Source organism: Callithrix jacchus, chromosome 18 (assembly GCF_049354715.1).
Source record: "Callithrix jacchus isolate 240 chromosome 18, calJac240_pri, whole genome shotgun sequence".
NCBI classification, from domain to species: Eukaryota; Metazoa; Chordata; class Mammalia; order Primates; family Cebidae; genus Callithrix; species Callithrix jacchus.
Window position 1 is genome coordinate 5815103 of NC_133519.1, and position 14027 is coordinate 5829129.

The 14027-nt window shown below is 39.1% G+C and overlaps 1 long non-coding RNA gene across 2 annotated transcripts in view; it reads left to right on the plus strand.

Moving 5' to 3' along the window:
- LOC128931288 (uncharacterized) overlaps positions 1–10439 on the plus strand; it is a 685153-nt gene extending 674714 nt beyond the window's left edge. Inside the window, exons 6-7 of one of the 2 annotated variants that reach the window (XR_013529173.1) lie at positions 9330–9420; positions 9936–10439. This is a non-coding gene — a long non-coding RNA (uncharacterized LOC128931288). Of the gene's footprint in view, positions 1–9329 lie in introns of both variants that reach the window. The other variant, XR_013529172.1, reaches the window with a different exon arrangement.
- The last annotated feature ends 3588 nt before the right edge of the window (positions 10440–14027 follow it).

Here is a 14027-nt window from a genome sequence, read left to right on the forward strand (position 1 = left end):
TCATAGGTTAATACTGCTATTACTCATCCTATATGGGTAATCGAAGCATAGGCTTGGATTTTACATAGTTGTGTTTGATTAAGTCCTCCTCAGCTGCCAGTTATAATGGTTAAAATTGAAATTAATGGGAGGTTATTTGTGTTGATTGATGGAAAGATTTGAAGTTACATGAGATGGGAGGTAGTTTTTGCCATGTGAGGAGAAGTATGGCAGGTATTGGGGGGTCTCTCGGCTTACCTCTGGGAGTCAAAAGTGAAAGGGGGGGCTATTCCTTGTTTTATTGCCAGAGCTATTATTATGGGTGAAAGGTGGTTAATGTGAGGGGTAATTGTTCATTGTCCGGAGGGCATGTTGTTAGAAAGAATAGCTATTTTAAGAATTATGATGTGCTTGCTTGTGTTAGGAAGTTTTGGTGGCTGCTTCTGTGGAGCGGTGGCTTATGTTTTTTATTAGGATCGGCATGATGGCTGATAAATTTATTTCTGAACCTGCGCAGATGAGGAATCAGTGTGAGCATAATACTGTAATGAAAGTTCCTGTAAAGATAGTAAGGGAGATGGTGAGTTGGGCTAGTGGGTTAATTAGTACAGGAAGGATTAAACCAACATTTTGGGGTTATGGGCCCAATAAGCTTGTTTAGCTGACCTTACTTTAGTGCATAATACATAGCACGGAAAGTTTTGAATTCTCAGGTGTGGGTTCAATTTCTATAGCCTTAAAAAAAAGGGGATTTAAAACTCTATAATTTACTCTATCAAAGTAACTCTTTTTTTCCGGACACATTTCTTGTGTTTGGGGTGGGATGCTGGACATTAGAATAGGTATTGAGATAGATATCATATGCATAGTGCTAGTGTAAGTGATAAAAAAAATTTTCATAATAAATGTATTAGCTGGTCATAGGAGAACTGAGGATTTATTTAAATTCATAAAAATAGGGTGGTTAAGAGAAGGGTTTGGTGATTAAATTTATTGTGTAAAGTTCTGGTGAAATTATGGTGTGGGGTGCTCCTAGAAAAATAGTGTAGTTAAGGCATTTATTATAATAATATTTATGTATTCCACTATAAAGGAGAGTGAATGAACCTGCAGCATATTCAGTGTTGAAACCTGAGACGAGTTCTGATTCTCCTTCTGTTAGGACCAAAGGAGCTTGGTTGGTTTCTGCTAATGTGGAGATAAATCATATTATGGCTAGGAGTCAGGGTGGTAGAAGTCAGAAATGTTCTTGTGTTGTAATGAGTGTATATAAAATGTAGGACTGATAATGGAATGATGGCTAGGGTGACTTCATGTGAAATTGTCTGGGTTACAGTTTGTAATGCACCAATTGGTGCACAGTTTGAATTGGGTGCTCATCCGGATCATAGAATGGAATAAATGGCCAGGCTTGATGTGGCTAATATAAATAGAAGGCCTAAGTTGAAATTGATTGGGGATCTGGTCTGGGGAGAAGAGCTCATAGGAGGGAAATGGAAAGGGCTAAGGTAGGAGCGGTTATGTAAAGGGTTATAGTAGATGTGGAGGGTCATAAAGATTCTTTTATGAAAAGTTTTATTGGCGAATGGTTGAAGTATTGTGTAGGGACCTATGATGTTGGGCCCTTTACATAGTTGTATACAGCCTAGAATTTTTTGTTTGATGAGTGTTAGAAATGCCGATTAGGGCAGGAATACTTAGGAGGAGGAGGTTCATCATGAACTTGGTGTTAAGAAGAGGAACTGAACCTCTGAGTGTAAAGCTTTGAGTCTTATGTGGGTACTGGGCTCTGCCATCTTAATGAACCCTGTTCTCAGGCAGGGAAAATTGTTAGATTGAGATAATATCATCTGTTGGGTTTGGGCACTTTGTAAAGTAGGCTCTATTTCTCTTGTTCATTCATACTGGGAGAAATATTGAATACATAAAAACCGACCTGGGTGTCTCTGGTCTGAACTCACATCATGTGGTACTTAAATCGTTTGAAAAATGAACCTTTAATAGTGGCTGCACCATTGGGATATCCTGATCTAACATTGAGGTGGTCAACCCCATTGTCGATATGAACTCTAGAATAGGATTTTTCTCTTATCCATACGGTAACTTGGTCCGTTGACCAAGTTATTGGGCCAATGTCTGTTAATTTAGTTAGACTAGTGTGGTCTTAGTTTATACTGTTTGGAGGTTACTGTACACCAAGGTCACCCCAACCAAAATTTTTAATGCATGGATGATAAGTTAATGCCTGTATGTTTTTTGAGTGTTGTTTGTGTTAGGAAATTGAAGCTCCATAGGATCTTCTCATCTTATTTGGTCGTATCCGCCTCTTCAGGGATGGATCAGTTTCACTGATGAAAAGTAAGAGACAGTTAGACCCTTGTGTGGCCATTCATACAAGTCCCTATTTGGGGAACAAGTGATTATGCCACCTTTACACAGTCAGGGTACCACAGCCATTGAACATATGTCACTGGGCAGGCAGTGCCTCTAATACTGGTAATGCTTGAGGTAATGTATTTGGTAAACAGGTGGGGGTAAGGTTTGCCGAGTTCTTTTACTTTTTTAAATCTTTCCTTAAGGACATGCCTGAGTTGGGTTAACAGTTTTATATGGTGTTTAGAATATAAGTTATTATAGTTGAGCTGTTATTTCAGTCTGATATAACTTACACAGGAGAGAATGCTTTTGTTACTTATATTAACATTGTTGCTTCTACTAATAGATTAGTGCAATGTGATGTTAGGTGTTCAGTAAAGTGAGTAGAATTGAAATACTTAAATATTGAGCTTGAACACTTTCTTAATTGGTGGCTGCTTTTAGGTCAACTATGGTAATGAAGTTTTTTACTCTCTTTAAAAGGTTATTTCCTAGGGAGAGAAGAGCTGTCCCTCTTTAACAGTTAAACTTAACCATTAGTCAACCTCCTATAACTGGTCCAGATATACCAAGAGGCAATATTCTTGTGCTTGAATAATCCCAGAGCCATGAGCCAGGCAACTAGGGATGACCCCTATAGCCCAACGCCTACTAAAATTGTTCAAGCTAGCCAAACCCAATCTTGCCCTGCCTGTCCTTTCCTATAGAACCCCCAGTAAAGGCAGTGGCCTAAATGTTCTTGCTCTTGTCTTCTGCCTGCTGACCACCTTAGTGTCTTTCCCATGAGGCCCTCTGTGGCATGCTGTGCATCTTGTTTCTTCAGCAACTCTGAATATTAAAAATCTCTTAATGGCATCAGACTCTCCATGTTATCCTTCAGTCATCTTTGTAAATTAAGACTTGGGCACAATGCATTGGAGATTTAACCACTATTTGATTAATTAGAAAAGGACTACCCAAAACATGAGTATTCCTATGTTTCCCTTTAAAAATTGCATTTAATATAGTTAGTTGTTGCTTTAGGAATAACTATATCTATGTTTAATGAAAAATGAAACAATCTATGTGTACTAATGGAAAAGCTTAATGGAACTCAATCTGTATGATCTAATTGTAGAGTTTGTGACTCTTATTCAGAAGTAGACACAGATAATTTGGAGAATTTTTCCTCTCTTATGTGTGTCTGAAATTTAATTTTTTAAGGAAAAGCTGGAAGTAGAATAATCAGCCAGCTGATTATAAGAGCTAGTAAGCATTGCTTCACACAGAATATTTTTTTTTTATTTATTTGTAGCTTTAGGGTTTTTTTCCCACTAATGTTTTGTAGATTTTAATGTGTAAAAGTTTTAACTCCTTGGTTAAATTTGTTCCTTAGTATTTTATGTTTGGATGCAATTGTAAATGGGATTTTTTTTAAATTTCCTTTTTGGATAGTTCATTGTGTATATAGAAACACAACCCATTTTTGTATGTTGATTTTGTATCTTGTAACCTTACTGAATTTGTTTATTAGTTTTAGTAGTTTTTGATGGAGTTGTTGGGGTTTTCTATATGTAAGAGTATGTTATCTGCAAATGGATAATTGTACTTTTTTTGTTTCTGATTTGCATGTCTCATATGTCTTTTTATGGCCTACTTGCTCTGGCTGTGACTTCTGGGTATAATACTGAGAACTGATGTGAGTTGGCTTCCTTGTTTCGTTCCTGATCTTTGAGGAAAAATTTTCAACTTTTTAACATTGAGTATGTTAGTCTATAAACTTATGGTCTATGGCCTTCATTGTGTAGAGATACATTCCTTCTGTGTTTCATTTGTGGAGAGATTTTTTTTTTTTTTAATTATGAGGATGTTGAATTACATGGAATGCTTTTTCTGTACTATTAAGATAGTTATATTTTTATCCCACATTCTGTTAAATTGACGTATCAAATTGTACATATTGAACTATATTTGTATCTCAGAGATCACAGTATATAATTTTTTTAACATGCTGTCAAATTAGGTTTGCTAGTATTTTGTTGTGGATTTTTGCATCTTTGTTTACCAGGAATTTTGGCCTGTAATTTTCTTTGCTTGTAGTGTACTTGTCTGCCTTTGGTAGCAGGGTAATGCTGACCTTATAAAATTAGTTTGTAAATGTTCCCTCTCATTCAATTTCTTTTTGAAGCTTGTGAGAAAGATTAACAATTTTTCTACTGTAAATGTTAGTTAGAGTTTGCCAGCGTATCCATCAGGTCCTGGACTCTTTCTTTGTTAGGAGTTTTTGATTACTGATTTCATCTCGTTACTCTTTATTTGTCTCCTCTTAGTTTCATTTTTTTCATGGTTTAATATTGTTGGATGTATGTTTCTGGGAATTTATCCATTTCTTTTAGGTTATCCAATTTGTGCATAATTGTTCATAGTCTCTTATGATCCTTTGTTTTTCTTTGTTACCAGTTATAATGTCTTATAATTATACTTATCTGAGAGTCATCTCTCCTTTTTTCTGTCATATAACTGAAGATTTGTCAGTGTTATCTTTCCAAAATCAAATCTTAGTTTTGTTGATCTTTCTGTTGTCATTCTAGACTCTATTTCATTTTTTTCTGCTCCATTTTTTCTTATTTTCTTCTGCTGACTTTGTATTTAGTTGCTCTTTTCTAGTTATTTGAGGTATAATATTAGATTGTTCATTTGAAATATTTCTCTTTTTTTAAATGTAGGCACTTGTCGCTATAAACTTCCCTTTTAGAACTGCTTTTACACCATCTCATAAGGGTCATATGTCGTTTTTCCATTTTCACTTGTGTCAAGATATTTTTTCACTTTCTTTTTTGATTCCTTCTCTGACTCAGTATTCAGGAATATGTTGTTTAATTTCTACGTATTTGTAAATTTGGGATTTTTCTCCTGTTATTTATTTCTAATTTAATACCATTGTGAGTGGAAAGGATGTTTAATATTATTTCAGTCTTCTTAAATTTGTTAAGGCTTATTTTGTAGTCTAACATAGGATCTATGCTAGAAATTGTTTTATGTTCATTTTTAAAGAGTATATATTCTGTTGCAGTTCATTGAAATGTTAGGTTTATATTTGATAGGTTCATTTGGTCTATAGTGTTGTTAAAGTTGGCTGGGTCCTTACGGTTTTCTGTCTGGATGACCTGTATATTGTTGAAAGTGAGATGTGGAAATCCTCTACCATTACTATATTGCCGTCTGTCTCCCTTCAAATCTGGTAATATTTGCCTTATGTACTTAGGTGCTTCAATGTTGGCTGCATATACATTATAATAGTTATATCCACTTGATGAATTGAAACCTTTGTAATTATATAATGACCTCTCTTGTGACAATTTTTGACTTAAAGTCGATTTTTTTTGTTTCTTGTTGTTTTTAATTGTACTTTAGGTTCTGGGGTACATGTGCAGATCATGCAGGATTGTTGTGTAGGTACACACATGGCAACATGGTTTGCTGCCTCCATCTCCCCGTCACCCACATCTGGCATTTCTCCCCATTTTATCCCTCCCTGATTTCTTTAACACCCTGCTGTCCTTCCTTGCCCCCCACAACAGACCCCAGTGTGTGATGCTCCTCTCCCTGTGTCTACGTGTTCTCATTGTTTAACACCTGCCTATGAGTGAGAATATGCAGTGTGTGATTTTCTGTTCTTCTGTCAGTTTGCTGAGAAGGATGGTTACCAAATTCATCCATGTTCCCACAAAGGAAACGAACTCATCATTTTTTATGGCTGCATAGTATTCCACGGTGTACATGTGCCACATTTTCCTTGTCCAGTCTATCGTAGATGGGCATTTGGGTTGGCTCCAAGTCTTTGCTATTGTAAACAGTGCCACTATTAACATATGTGTACATGTGTCTTTATAATAGAATGACTTATAATCCTTTGGGTATATACCCAGTAATGGGATTGCTGGGTCAAATGGAATTTCTATTTCTAGGTCCTTCAGGAATCTCCACACTGTCTTCCACAATGGCTGAACTAGTTTACACTCTCACCAACAGTGTAAAAGTGTTTCTATTTCTCCACATCCTCTCCAACATCTGTTGTCTCCATATTTTTTAATGATCACCATTCTAACTGGCATGAGGTGGTATCTCAGTATGGTTTTGATTTGCATTTCTCTAATAATCAGTGATGATGAGCATTTTTTAATATGTTTGTTGGCCTCATATATGTCTTCTTTTGAAAAACGTCTGTTCATATCCTTCTCCTACTTTTGGATGGGTTTGTTTTTTTTCTTGTAAATCTGTTTTAGTTCTTTGTAGATTTTGAATATTAGCTCTTTGTCAGATGGGTAGATTGCAAAAAATTTTTCCCATTCTGTTGGTTGTGGGTTCGCTCTAATCATTGTTTCTTTTGCTGTACAGAAACTCGGGAGTTTGCTTAGGTCCCGTTTGTCTATTTTGGCTTTTGTTGCCAATGCTTTTGATGTTTTGGTCATGAAGTCCTTGCCTATGCCTATGTTCTAAGTGGTTTTGCCTTGGTTTTCTTCTAGGGTTTTTATGGTGTTAGGTATTATGTTTAAGGCTTTAATCCATCTGGAGTTGATTTTAGTGTAAGGTGTTAGGAAGGGGTCCAGTTTCTGTTTTCTGCAAATTGTTAGGCAGTTTTTCCAACACCATTTATTAAACAGGGAATCCTTTCCCCATTGGTTGTTTTTGTCAGATTGTTAAAGATCAGATGGTTGTAGATGTGTGAGGTTGCCCCCAAGACCTCTGTTCTGTAATTTTGTTTGATATGTGTATAGACACCTATGCTCTTCTTTGATTACGTTTTTAATGGAAAATCTTATTCTGTGCTTTCGTATTTAGCCTATATGTTTCCTTATAGCTAATGTGAGTTTCTTGTAGGGAGCATAGAGTTAGATCTTTTTGAACATTTATTAAGATTGCAGTGTTTTCTCTTTCTCCAAACACAGTAAGTTTGGACTCACGGGACTTCACTGTGCTAACCAGGATGGACTCAGTCTCCTAGCCTCATAATCTGCCCATCTCAGCCTCCCAATGTGCTAGGATTAGAGGCCTGAGCGACCTCCCCAGCCAAGAAGTAACTATTATTATACCAAGGCTATCTGAAAATATCTCAATTTTAGACACTTTTAATTAACAGCTTGACATGGCACTGAATTTTAGACTTATTACCATTTTCTCCCCGAAGTTTGAAGGTATGATATCTAACTTCCAGTACTGCTGTGAAAAGTCTGGGCACATGACTATGTTTACCAATCCTTGTAATTTGATTTTTTTTAGTTTTGCATCCTTCAAAAGAGCTCTCTGTCTCTGGTATTCTGAAATGTCCTCACGATGTTCTTTGATGTGGATCTAATTTCAACCACTGACCTAGGTACTAAGTGAACTGTTTCAAACTGGAAACTTATGCCTTGGCACATTTTCTTGAGTTAATTATCTCATGTATATCCTCTCATTTTCCATTTTCTTTTTCTTAAACTTCTAATGTTTGAATAATGAGTTATCATCCTCTTTGATTTGACCTGAAGTTTTCTTATCTTATTTCCTAATTTCTTTCACTTAATCATTTCACCCTGATTCCCTAGAAAATTTCTAAACTTTATATTATAATCCTTTTATTTATATATCAAAAACTGTTGAGCAATTCTTATATATCAGGCACTGTAAAATATTTGTTTCCCATAAAAGACAATTCCTTGCATATATCTAGTATATTTGGTTTTGGTTTTCTCAATCTTTCCACTAATTTGATTTTTATTTTCTCTTCTTTAATCTGTACCCACTTGCTAGGCCCATACTTATTCTAAGTTTCCTTCCACTGATGCATTGAATAATTTATGACTCTGTTACTTCGGCACTACTTGTCCTCTTATATTAGCCTCCTCTTTCAACATGCTTTGGGTTTCCTATCAGGTGGTACCCCACTTCATTCTTTGAGACGTCTTTCCTAATTTTCACTGGGTCTGAATCAGAACTTTATCAGTAATTTTTCAGCCCTTTTTGACTTCACTTTCCTTATGGTTAATTTCACACTGAAGTTCATTATTGTTACCTTTTTTTGTATGGTTGCCATCAAGAGGCAAGCTTTTCTTTGTTATTAACAAAAGCCAGTAATTAGCAACCATTTAACTTATATGTTTTGAAGGAAAGAAACAATTTTACATGATAATTTTTCTGATATTTGGTAAATCAAGGAGACTTTTTAGAGCCCTTTCAATTCTTAAGGTGATTCTTAGCCTTGAGATTTCTGCTCTAGATTTCTACCCACTGGCTCATGGATCTGATCATTTGAGTTCTGTGATTGAAGCATCACTTTCTAATCTGGCCACTTCTGCAGAGTCAGAAACTGGCATCAAATAACATATATGCTTCCAGATTCATGCAAGTATTTCATTACGTAAATTTTTACAACTTCCTTTGTAGGAGCAAATTATTGCACACTACATTTTATTTTCTACCTATTCAAATATGTTTCAAATTATTCATTTATTCATGTATTCCAGTTATTCATTAAGTAGGGGTGTGTGTGTGTGTGTGTGATGTTAAATGAGTGAAAAATAATGCATACAAAGATTAGCCTTAAAATGTTGTTTTATACTATTATACATCTGAAATGAGCTGTACAGGCAGTTTCAGGAAAGGACTACATAGCTCAAAGAAGGGAGGAGTAGGGCATGATTGCTGTCTCATTTTAATGTCTCTCTGGGCCTGGTAATTAAAAGCACTTTACATTCTTCAGATAAGTGGTTTTTTTTCCTTTTCTCAGAGTTTATTTAAGAGAAGGCTACAATTGTTGAGACTGCTTTTCTATAAGACTTGTGAAATGTGGGAGGAGAGGACTACTGTTTCTTTGTAATGTAATTTTATAAACTATTGGATCTTTTAAACAGTGTGATAAGCAACCTCGATAAATATAAAGGTAATGTAACTGAAATATAAGGAATATTATAACACATACAAAGAAAAAGATATAATTGTTGTTTTTCTTATTACAGATTCCTAACCTGAAAATCTGAAATCCATAGTGCTCCAAAATCTGAAACCTTTTGAGCAACAACATGACATCACGTGTAAGAAATTCCACTTGTGAGTACTTAACACAAACTTTGTTTCATGAGCAAAATTACTTACAATAGTTTGTAGAATTAACTTCAGGCTGTATATATAAGATATATATAAAGCATAACAGAATTTTACATTTAGTTTGGGGTTCCATTCCCAAGATAGCTCATGTATATGTAAATATTCCCAAATCTGAAAAAATCAGAAATCCAAAACACTTCTTGGCCCAAGCGTTTTGGATAAGGATACTCAACCTGTCAGTTGAAAATAAAATATTTTTCTTTGATAGTTTTACATGCCACAAATTTTTCTGACTCCAAACAAGCCCATGTAACTATTGCTTCACAGATGTGTGATTTGAAGCTTAGCAGAAAACCTGTCTCCCACTTTTTCCATATTGTTTTCTAGGTATAATGCAGATAACTTGTAAAATAACATTCTAGGGTGTAATATATAAATCCTGCCTAAACAAAAGCAAAAGGCGCAGGAAATAACAATAGGTATAACTTCTAACTGGCTAACTCATGCTTCTCTCCAAGGGAAAAGCCAAAAATGTGCCCCTGAGGTGGATGGCTGGTTAGTGAATTATGGGTAAGACTCTGTGGAAGACAAGAGCAACCTAAGACAGGCACAGCTGTAGGGCAGCGACCAATAGCTAAATTTATACAAAAAGCCAGCCTGCTCCCACGAAGGAATCGAGAAGCACTACAAGCAGATGCAGCAGCAGCGTCATTGACAGGAAAGTACGTTGCAGGGAGGCCAGCAAAGGCTAAATTCATACTGGGAGCAGATGTACTAGCAGTGTAATTGACAGACAATCAAGTTGCCTGTATGCCTCCCAGGTGGATGGCTGGTTAGCCAATGACAGATAAGACTCTGAGGGATGAGAGCAACCTAAGACAGGCACAACCACGGGGATGCCAGCCAAGGCTAAATTCATACCGGGAGCAGATGAACCAGCAGCGTACTTGACAGGCAGACAAGTTGCCTGTGTGCCCCCCAGGTGGATGGCTGGTTAGCCAATGACGGGTAAGACTCTGAGAGACTAGAGCAACCTAAGACAGGCACAGCCACAGGGAGGCCAGCAAAGGCTAAATTCATTCTGGGAGCAGATGCACCAGCTGCGTACTTGACAGGCAGACAAGTAAGTTGCCTGTGTGCCCCCCAGGTGGATGGCTGGGGAGCCAATGACGGGTAAGACTCTCTGAGAGATGAGAGCAACCTAAGACAGACACAGCCGCAGGGAGGCCAGCAAAGGCTAAATTCATACCGGAAGCAGATGCACCAGCAGCGTACTTGACAGGCAGACAAGTTGCCTGTGTGTTCCCCAGGTGGATGGCGGGTTAGCCAATGACGGGTAAGACTCTGAGAGATTAGAGCAACCTAAGACAGGCACAGCCACGGGGATGCCAGCCAAGGCTAAATTCATATCAGGAGCAGATGCACCAGCAGCATACTTGACAGGCAGACAAGCTGCCTGTGTGCCCCCCAGGTGGATGGCTGGTTAGCCAATGACGGGTAAGACTCTGTGAAGGACGAGAGCAACCTAAGACAGGCACAGCCGCGGGGAGGCCAGCAAAGGCTAAATTCATACCGGGAGCAGATGCACCAGCAGCGTACTTGACAGGCAGACAAGTAAGTTGCATGTGTGCCCCCCAGGTGGATGGCTGGTTAGCCAATGACGGGTAAGACTCTCTGAGAGCTGAGAGCAACCTACGACAGGCACAGCCACGGGGATGCCAGCCAAGGCGAAATTGATACTGAGAGGAGATGCACCAGCAGCGTACTTGACAGGCAGACAAGTAAGTTGCCTGTGTGCCCCCCAGGTGGATGGCTGGGTAGCCAATGACGGGTAAGACTCTCTGAGAGATTAGAGCAACCTAAGACAGGCACAGCCGCAGGGAGGCCAGCAAAGGCTAAATTCATTCTGGGAGCAGATGCACCAGCAGCGTACTTGACAGGCAGACAAGTTGCCTGTGTGTTCCCCAGGTGGATGGCTGGTTAGCCAATGACGGGTAAGACTCTGATTAGAGCAACCTAAGACAGGCACAGCCACGGGGATGCCAGCCAAGGCTAAATTCATTCTGGGAGCAGATGCACCAGCAGCGTACTTGACAGGCAGACAAGTAAGTTGCCTGTGTGCCCCCCAGGTGGATGGCTGGTTAGCCAATGACGGGTAAGACTCTGAGAGATTAGAGCAACCTAAGACAGGCACAGCCACGGGGATGCCAGCCAAGGCTAAATTCATACCAGGAGCAGATGCACCAGCAGCATACTTGACAGGCAGAAAAGTTCCCTGTGTGCGCCCCAGGTGGATGGCTGGTTACCAATGACGGGTAAGACTCTCTGAAGGACGAGAGCAACCTAAGACAGGCACAGCCGCGGGGAGGCCAGCGAAGGCTAAATTCATTCTGGGAGCAGATGCACCAGCAGCGCACTTGACAGGCAGACAAGTAATTTGCCTGTGTGCCCCCCAGGTGGATGGCTGGTTAGCCAATGACGGGTAAGACTCTCTGAGAGATTAGAGCAACCTAAGACAGGCACAGCCGCAGGGAGGCCAGCAAAGGCTAAATTCATACCGGGAGCAGATGCACCAGCAACGTACTTGACAGGCAGACAAGTTGCCTGTGTGTTCCCCAGGTGGATGGCTGGTTAGCCAATGACGGGTAAGACTCTGAGAGATTAGAGCAACCTAAGACAGGCACAGCCACGGGGATGCCAGCCAAGGCTAAATTCATACCAGGAGCAGATGCACCAGCAGCATACTTGACAGGCAGAAAAGTTCCCTGTGTGCCCCCCAGGTGGATGGCTGGTTACCAATGACGGGTAAGACTCTGTGAAGGACGAGAGCAACCTAAGACAGGCACAGCCGCGGGGAGGCCAGCAAAGGCTAAATTCATTCTGGGAGCAGATGCACCAGCAGTGTACTTGACAGGCAGACAAGTAAGTTGCCTGTGTGCCCCCAGGTGGATGGCTGGTTAGCCAATGATGGGTAAGACTCTCTGAGAGATTAGAGCAACCTAAGACAGGCACAGCCGCAGGGAGGCCAGCAAAGGCTAAATTCATACTGGGAGCAGATGTACCAGCAGCGTACTTGACAGGCAGACAAGCTGCCTGTGTGCCCCCCTGGTGGATGGCTGGTTAGCCAATGACGGGTAAGACTCTCTGAAGGACAGAAGCAACCTAAGACAGGCACAGCCCTTGGGAGGCCAGCAAAGGGTAAAGTCATATCAAAAGCCATTCTGCTCCTAAGAAGTACAGGAGCAGCGATAGGAGCAAATACACATGCAAGGTAATTCCCAGGCAAGGATGTTGCCAATGAGGAGACTTGGACTCTGCATTCTGTGCATAAAACAGATGTAAAAGCTTTCTGATAATAGTATCTAGATTTTAAAGGGAAGCTTCTAAAGGGGCAAAATGTGGAAGAAAATGAAAATTAAATGCAATAGTAGATAGTTTCTATAGTATGTATGTATGTATGTGGTAGTTAAATAAAAGTACAAATAAAGCAGAATGGGAACCCCTCTCTTTACATAGATAAGCTCACCAGAGCACATCTTTGGGTCTGTAACCAGCACATTTCTGCATTTCCTTATTTTCTGATTTTCCTGGATCACCTCCCCCCACCTTTTTACCCCTTACCTCAACTGCAAGTTTATGGAGTCAAATGATCAGGATGCTTAATTTTGTAAAACCTGATTGTCATCTGAAACCGACTTCCTGCCTCAACTTCCAGCCTCAAACAGCATATAAGTTGGACTGCCTCCTTTGTTAGGCTTCCTGACCATTTTAGGTGTGAGCCTGCTGCCATCCTGGGTGCATCTGTAATAAAGTTCTCTTCTGTCTCAAAAGGAAAGAAAAAGATTTGTTAACTTTCATATACCGAACACATTTAGATTCAACAGTTTTCATTTTGTCGTATTAGTTTTATCTATGTCTGCCTCTAGCCATCTTTTCGACTGAACCATTTAAAAATAACTTGCAGTTGCAATAAAATTTTATTTTCAAACACTTCAGGATGTATATTCTAAGAATGTCAACATAGGTTTTGAAGGAAATCAAGACCAAATGTGTTTCACTTAGTGATATAGGTAGGCTGTATTAGACCCCTCCTACCATATAATACCTTCCATGTTCTTATTTGATATTTATTGCTTGGAACATTCCAACATATAAACTAGATTCATGCAAATAAAAACACTCTGAGTATTAAAGAGGCCTACTGAGGTTTTATGGATAGGAAGAGAGCTTAGAAAGAGGATGAATGAAAACAGAACAGTGGAGCAGCGATTGTATTTGCATAGGGGAAATTTAATGATTGGATCAAGTGGTCCTTAGTATGTTTTAACATAACTGATCACAGGGCCTTGGAAATTGGGAAGTAGGCCAAGGTTATGTTCTCAGGTGGACTTTATGAGCCACTTCCTTTGTTTCTTAAAGCATCCACATCTGCCACTGAAAAACAGTATTTCGCATTGTATATACATAACATGATGGTGCTATTATTTTACTAATAACCTAGTAAACACAGACATATAATTATGAGATCATGGTAGATATGGGATTTGGGCGAGCATACGAAGTATATGTCCAAGTAGAAGGGATTTCAAAATCGCTCTTACTGGGTTACG